We start from the raw sequence: 8,310 nt of genomic DNA on the forward strand, positions 1-8,310 counted from the left end.
GCACCTTGGGAGATTGAGGTGGGCAGATCACCCCAGATCAGGAGTTTGAGATCAGCCTGGCCAACATGGTGAAACCCCGTCTCTACTAAAAATACAAAAATTAGCCATGTGGTGGTACGCACCTGCAGTCCCAGCCACTCAGGAGGCTGAGGCAGGAGAATCGCTGGAAACTGGGAGGTGGAGGTTGCAGTGAGCCGAGATCGCACCATTGCACGCCAGCCTAGGTGACAGAGTGAGATTCTGTCTCAAAAAATAAAATAAAATAAAATAAAATAAAATAAAATAAAATAAAATAAAATGAAATACAGGACTTACAAAAGGTAAGAGCATAAAATAAAATACAGAAACTTACAAAAGAAGCCAATTTTATTGGAATAGGTACGTAAAAATGTTGTATTTAAACATATTTGTAATACAGTAATACATGTGCTTGTTTTTCAGGTCAACAAGAGAAGGCAGCAGGAGTCCATGTCTAACAGTAGCTAATACAATTGTAATATCAAAGTAAGGATGAGCATAACTGATATTCTATCTGTGACAACTATAATGGGATCCAAAAATATTTGTGATTTTTCTTGGGTTCAGAGTTCTTGGGTTCAGAGTACTACTAATACTACTGTGCTTTGCTGCCTATGAGATAGCTTTCCCTATCCAAGTTCATAGACACCTCTGAATTCTATCTGCAGACCCCTTAGGGGTCCAGGTTCAGAACCCCTGTTTAGTGAACTATGAGCCAGAAGAAGCTGAGCCAGCCTTGGAACCAGGAGCTGGACTTTGCAGCCAGCAGCATCTCCTTGCACCTCTTGGCGCTGCAGGGCTGGTGACTGGCAGGAGCAGTCACTTGGCATGCCTCACCATATGGCCTGGGATTGATAATTACTTGTGTATCCATCCATCCATCCCTCCATCTGTCCATCCATCCATGCATGCATTCCCTCAACAAATGTTTATAGAGCATGACTCTGTGGGTTCCAGGCTGATGGAAGAGAAACACACAAATAAATTACAGTCGAATATTGTGCTTAGAGAAGCATGAACTGAGTGAGGCAGAAGCAAGGGTGGGGCTGGAGGGCACCCCAGGTAGAGGAGACAGCGTGTACATGACCTGCAGCTGAGAAAGGGCCTGGTATGGCAGAGAAACCGTGTGAGAATAGTGTGGAAGTGGTGATTCTGGGGGGGATCATGAAGGGTGGTGCCAGTTAAGTTCAGGGGCACAGATTTCATCAGCCACTGAGGTTCTTAAACAAGGCAATGACACACAGCTTTACGGAGGCAGGATACAGATTGGAGAGGGGGAAGACTGGAGAGAGGAACACTAGCTAGGAGTTTTGGAACAGGTCAGGCAGGAGATGATGAGACCAGAACTTCGGTCTTGCCCAGTGATGGAATTCATGACCTCTAGGTCATGGGGGGAACCAGGCAGACTCCCCAGCTCTCTGAATTGGAAACTGGAGGCTGTTCACACCAGTAATCCAGGCTCGGGACATGGGGACCGAGTGGGGAAGGGAAGGAGATAACGCATTTGGCTTTATGCAAGTCCCTGTAGTATGCTGTGTGGCCATGTTGGGTTGGGAGCAGCCTCCCTGGGACTGGAGATTCAGGAATCATCCCTGCGTTTGAGTCTCATTTACTGGAGGAGAGGAAGGAGGGGCAGCAAGTTGCCATGGGCCCCTTCCTGGATGTGCCCCTCAGTCCTGATCAGCATGTGGGCAGGACTGCAGATAGTTACGCCAAGCATCCACTGTGTAGAATGCTGAGTGTGAGCAGCGCAGGTGGTGACACGTAAAGCAGAGCACAGCTCAGCTGTGAGTTATGGTCAGAGCTGGCCAAGCAGAATGTCATGCCGGTGCCGAAGAAACGTCCCAAGTTTACTGGGAACATGGGAGACAATGGCCTCATGAGTATGTAAGAGAGCACAGACAGTGCTGTGAAGAATCCTGCTTAGCTGCGTCCCCAAGGAAGACCAGCGGGACAGTGCAGCAGATGGGGGCCATGGAAGGTATTTGAACAGCGGGAAGACCAGTCATACCTGTGCTTTGGAAAGATCTCCATGGATAGTGACATATGGGAGGTGAATTGAGCTGGTCTGGTCCCAAGGAGAAGGGAACAGATGTTTGACCACTATGAACCTTCTGGTACATCTTGCCTGGAGCCAAACTTGAGACAGGTTGAGCTGTAAGGAACAAAGACACAAATAGATCTGCTGTGGAGGGGACTTGACTGTTTCCTAAGAAGTCCCATTGGGACTGCTCTTTGTTGGAACAGGCGTGAATCCAAGGGATTAAAAGGAGGTGGTGGATTGTGGGTTGAGTCAGCATTAATGCCAGTGAAATACAGCCTTTGAAGTCACTCAGTTGATCTTTCATCTTGAAAGCTCTTACAAAACCAGAAAATTAATGGCAAATCATCTAAAAACAGCTCAGGAGCTCTCAGAGCTTTATGTCAGCCTTGTTCTCTGGAAGCCAAGCTGTAGCTGTGGTAGTGACCACTGATGCATGGGCTCAGCTTTCCAGAAGCAGGGAGCGGTGCAGGCACATTGCTCCCGTGGTCTCTGCTCCACTGCGTGGTCGATGTGTTTCTCAGGTCGTCCTCATAGGGGCGACTGAATGTGTTTGTGCTGCAGATTAAGTGTCTTTCCCCAGGGAGTTTGTCCTCTGGCTCTGGCAGACGCCTCTGCCTGCTGAGAGAGGAGGTGTGTTTGGGCCAACTTCAGGAGGAGCTTTGGAATCTGCTGGGCTCCTCGTTTCATAATAAGCCCGAGCTTCTCTGGGTTTCAGATGGGGGGACACTGCCAATAGGGAAAAACAGAGAGACAGAGAGAGACCCGAGAAGGAAAGAGACAGAGACACAGAGAAGCAAGGGTGGGGGCTGGAGGGCATCCCAGGCAGAGGGGACAGCTTGTGCATGACCTGAAGGTTTGAAAAAGGGCCTGGTACGGCAGAGAACCAGCATGAGAATACAGTGTGGAAGTGATGAGTCTTGGGGGGATCATGAAGGGTGGTGCCGGTCAAGTTCAGGGACACTGATTTCATCAGCCACTGAGGTTTTCAAACAAGGCAATGACTTGCTCAGCTTTACAGAGGCAGGGGTACCTCTCTTTGGGTCTCTGTCTCTTATTTATTATTCCTCTGTCTCTGTAGTTCTATCCCTCTCTGTCTGTGTCTGTCTTTATGCTGGTCTTTACTCTGCCTCTCTCTTTGCATTGAGTTCTCTCTCTCTCTCTCTCTCTCTCTCTCTCTCTCTCTCTGTGTGTGTGTTATGTGTGTGTCTGTGTGTGTGTCGGTGTGTGTCTGTGCTTCCCAGCTCTTTCTGGGTCTGTCTCTCTCTGTCCTTCTGTCTGCCTGCCTCTCTCTTATTTCTAAGCCCTGGTCTCTGCTTTCCTCTGAATCTTGCTGTCAGCACATCTCACAGTGCTGAGTTTTTGCTGCTGCTGGTGGGCACATTAATTGGGAAACCCTGGAGGCCCCTCTTGGAAGTTCACAACACGTGCAGTTGCCTGTCAGAAGCACTGAAGTCCTGTGGAAAACAACCTTTTATGTTCTTGTTTACCTCTGTGCTTTCCATCTTATTTGCTTGGCCACAGAATTATTTTCCCCCCAAAATCACTTTACTGGCATCCTGTGGAATCATCCTTAGCAGCATTGGCTGACGGGGTTTCTGCCCTGTGCATGGGCTCTGCTCCCCATTTCTGTCTGTCTAGTCTTTCTTTTTCTTCCTGCTTCTCTGTATCTCTGTCTCTTTCCTTCTTGGGTCTTTCTCTGTCTCTGTTTTTCTTCTCCATCTGTCTCTCTCTTTCTGCCTCTCTGCGTGGTCTCCCTCATTCTTGCTTCCCTATCCCTCTTTCTCTTTCTCTCTCTCATTTCTCCTGAGGCCAGGGTAGCACAGGGGTTCTCCGGCATTCCAAGGGTCCAGGCGCTGGGAGGCGAGGTGCTGAGCTGTGTGGGTTGGAGCGAGGCCGGAGTGGAGGGAACTTTTCCACCAGGAGAGTAAGTGAACCAGAGGACGGTGCCGCAGCCACGGAGTGTTCTTCCAAGGCCCGGGTGGGAGGTGCGACTGGAGGGACGTGGCCAGCCTGGCCGCAGGACGGGGGAAGTGCCTGAACCCCGCTGACTTCCACAGCCACTGCCAGGGATCAGCTGGGGCCACATCAGCTGAGGACTGCTATGAACATAAATGAAAATGAGAGAGGCATGAAAAGGGGCTTTGAACGTATTCTGTTATTCGATCTTCCTGTCTGTATTTTTCCTTCTTCTCTCTCATTTCTTTGCTCTATCAACTCCTCTCCTTATCTTCTGCCTGAGGCGCCCTACTTTCCTTCCCTTGATCTTCTGAGCAAGAGGCTAACTTCTGACTGTGTTTTCACAGTCAGGCCTGGCATTTGTCTGATGCTTTAGATGGCACACCAAGAACCTTTATACACACTGCTGTGGCCACACAGTGAGTGAGCAGTCCTGCTCCCATTTCACAGATGAGAAAACCAAGACCCAGAGGGAGGTTAAGGGACTTGTCAATATCGCATAGGAATAAACAAAGCTCAGGTCAGCCAATGCCAGTCCTCCCTTGGGCTGCCCTGTGGTGCCCGTGAACTCCTCCAGGGCATGGCCTTTATTACTGATGTGCCACTTTATGGTCCTTCCTCCCTGTTCAGGTGGGTGCCGATGTGACTTCTGGCCAGGACTCCTCCTCAGCGGACACCAGAGCACCTCGGGTTTCTTGGGCTCACTTGCTTCCGGCTTCCCAAATCCTTGTGCTGCATCAGAGCAGTGACTGGCGGAGATGGGGAGCTCACACCTGGGCCCTGGCAGGTCCTTTGCTGATCTGTCTTCTTTTTCTCCAACCTTGGCTTGGTTACGCCAGGAGGAGCTGGAGTGAAAGAACTGGCCCCAATACAAATCTTTTTGGATCCTGAAACACTGACGGTCAGCGACTTTGGCGGCAGATGAATTTCCAGTCCTATCTTACGTAAGGAAATGAGAAGTTCATATTTTCCAACATACCAGAAAACCATTCCTCAGCCGTCATCTGCCATCAGTTGAGGCAAAATGAGGACCAGTGTGTGCAGCAGAATGGGACCGGAGGAAGGCCTCACAGTGGGCTGGGCCAGTGGGTTCCAATAGTTAATGGCTGTGGGGCTCTGGCAAGAACTGGCACTGAGCCAGGGACAGAGCACATATAATCTCACTTAATCCTCACAGCTGCCCTGGGAGGGAAGTCTGCTGTTCCCACGCTATAGAAGAGGAATCTGAAGTTCGGATCCCATATCCAGAAAGCCCCCAAACCAGGAGTGTCTGATGCCAACCCTTACCACGAAGCAGCCCTGCCTTGGGAGGTGATGGTTCTCTGTTACGGGGGGCTCAGTGAGTACTTGCTGGGTGCTGTATGAATGGTAATCGTGACTCTGGTCTCAAGGTCTTGAAGACTCTGACCACTCTCAGACCACCAGCATGGCCAGTGCCCAGGCTCTGCTGTGTCATTGACTGTGGGGAGACAAAAGTCAACAAGGGTCAGAAGGTGCCACCTGAGAAAGGAAATTGAATGGCTAGTACATAGCCTTGGAAGGTTGTTTGTCAGGGAAGATCAAGAAAAGCCTCAATGCCCATCAAGAAATGTCTAGATAAAAAAACAATAGCTCAGCAACTCAAAGCCCTAGGGATCTCTCTGAGACTGACAGGGAGAAAAGTCCAAGAAACATTATTTTGTGATAAAAAGCAAGCTGAATAAGATGTGCAATGGGATATCATTTATGTGAAGAGATACACACAAAACACAAAGCCTTCTATTTCCACATGTAGTTATACATGCATGGCAATGCATAGCAAGAGGTCTGGAAGGAGACACCCCAAACTGACAAAGGGGTGTCCTCCAGGGCAAGGCCAGGAACAAAGTGGGAGCCTCAGCATAGGGTGATAGTGGAGGGTGTGGGAAAGGAGTTCCTTTGATTGATTTATAGTGTTTGAATTGCTTACAGCAAAAATACATTATGTCCTCCTTAGGTAATTAAAAATAAATGCATAAGTAAATGAAAAGAAAGTGCAAATCTGCTTTGTGGATCATGAATACATGGAGTGGTGACTCGATCTGATTAATTGATGGACTGAGTCAATAAATGTTACAGAGAGAGTGTCCTCTGGAGCAGGCCTTATGCTAGGGGCTGGAACTACAGAAATGAAAGATGGAGACTCCGATCCCAGAGAGCTTAGAATCCAGTGAGGAAGGTAAACGGCAAACCTAGAGTGAATATCCTAGGAGCTGTGACAGCCCAGGGAATCATATAATTTAACTGGCCTGTAAGAATTCTGGAGTCTATGTCTCAAAGGTGACATTTGAGTGGGGATCTGAGGGATGATGTGTGTCCCCAAATTCATGTGTTAGAAAGTCAATGCCCAGTGTAACAGTATGGAGAGCTGTGACCTTTGGGAGATGATTGAGTCATGAGGCTCCAGCCTCATAAATGTGATTAGGTGCCCTTATAAAAGGGCTTGACAGAGGGAGTTTGCCCCCCTTTCACTCCTTTCATTCCCTCCACCATGTGAGAACACAGTGTTCCTCCTCTCCAGAGGATGCAGACACAAGGCACCATCTTGAAGTGCAAAGCAGCCCTCACCAGACACCAAACCTGCTGGTGCCTTATCTTGGACTTCCCAGTCTCCACAACTGGAAGACAATTAACTTCTGTTTTTTATAAAGGACCCAGTCTCAGGCGTCTTGTTATAGCAGAACTGATGGATGAGACAGATGAGTAGCAGCCTGACTTGGAGATGGGGAACAAGTCCTGGCAGATGGAGCAGCAAGAGCTGCTGCTGCCTGGCAGCAAGTCCAGAGCTGCCTCCGGTGGGCATGGCCAGGCCTCCTGTCCAGCTCTCCTTCCTCCTGGAGCTGACATCTGGGTGACAACGTCCACCTTGGGACCTGTGAAGACACCCAGATTCTAGTCTGTTCCCTCTGCCATGTAATCTCTCTGATCCTGTTTCCCGTCTGGCAGAGTCGGGAGGGGGTTAATTCCTGCCCTGCTAAGTCTCCAGGATTATCATGAAGATCAAGTGGGATAATGCCTAGAAAAGTGTTTCATAAACCAAGAAGCACCAAACAAATATTATTTACATTGCAGTCCTGCTTCTAGAAGCTGAGTCAGTTGCCTAAACAGAAAAATTAAATTTAAGAAGAGGATCTGAACTTTCCCTCTCATATCCCCAGGCCTCCATTAACTAGGGGCAGGCAAAACCTTCTTGGTCTATCTCCTTCTACAGAGGTGAGGGGTGCAGGAGAAAGAGGGGAGGGAGTGAAATAAGGAGGAGATGGCTTCATCACACCCATGGGTCATGACGACAGTTGTTCTTTCCAGCTCGTCTGTGTGTGGGGTCAGGCCAGGCTCAGACCCAGCTATGAAGTCACCAAATAGGATTTTCTTTGCTCTCAGATTTGGCTGTTTTCCTTTAAAAAAAAAAAAAAAAATGCCAGAGTGCATCTCTGCAGGATGCACTATTTTCATCCTGCAGAGATGGGTCTGGATCTTTCTCTCAGGGGCCCCCAGTGCTTACATGGCCGTCATCCCCTCTGGCCCACCATACCCTGGGATGCAAGCAGGAATTCCACTCAGGGCTCCAGGGGCCTTTACCAAGGATCAGACCATCAGGTGAAGGGAGGAGAGTTGACCAGCATGGAGCAGACAGGAGTGGTATTTAGTAGGAATGATGGTATGACATTCTAAGACTGCTGAGCTTGTCCAACTTAGCTCATTATGAATTTTCATTTCCAGAGTCTAAGGAGTGGTCCCTAAAACCTATAAACAATGATGTTATCGCAGAGAGCAACCCGCAGTAGTCTGAGTGGGACTGTCAAGCTTGAGTGTGCCTGCCCTTCATGTACAATGTTAGCCTAAGAAACTCAGGTTTGTAGTTTGTCAAGAAAAAATTGGAAGGCAGTTGAGGAAAAATCTATCATAAGCTAAAACCTGGGCAGTTGTATCCAGCTCAAGTTACCAGGGAGCAGTGTGGATGGTAGGAAACTGGGACAAAGATCCAAATGCCTGGGGCCCTAGCTCAAGGTCTGAGGGTGTGGGGCAGGGATACAGACCTGTAACAAAACAGGATGGATGTTGTAATAGTAGATGTGTTCAAGGGTCCCCAAGACCACCCTCATGTTTGAAGATTTGCTAGAAGGACTCACACAACTGAGAAAAGTTGCTATATTCATGGTTATGCTTTATCACAGTGGAAGGACATAGATTAAAAGTCAGAAAAGGGATAGGTTGCATAGGGTGGAGGCCAGGAGAGAGCAAGGATAAGCTTCCAGTTGCCCTCCTCCAGGGAA

This window comes from Rhinopithecus bieti, unplaced genomic scaffold (assembly GCF_001698545.2).
Source record: "Rhinopithecus bieti isolate Rb0 unplaced genomic scaffold, ASM169854v2 scaffold_41913, whole genome shotgun sequence".
NCBI classification, from domain to species: Eukaryota; Metazoa; Chordata; class Mammalia; order Primates; family Cercopithecidae; genus Rhinopithecus; species Rhinopithecus bieti.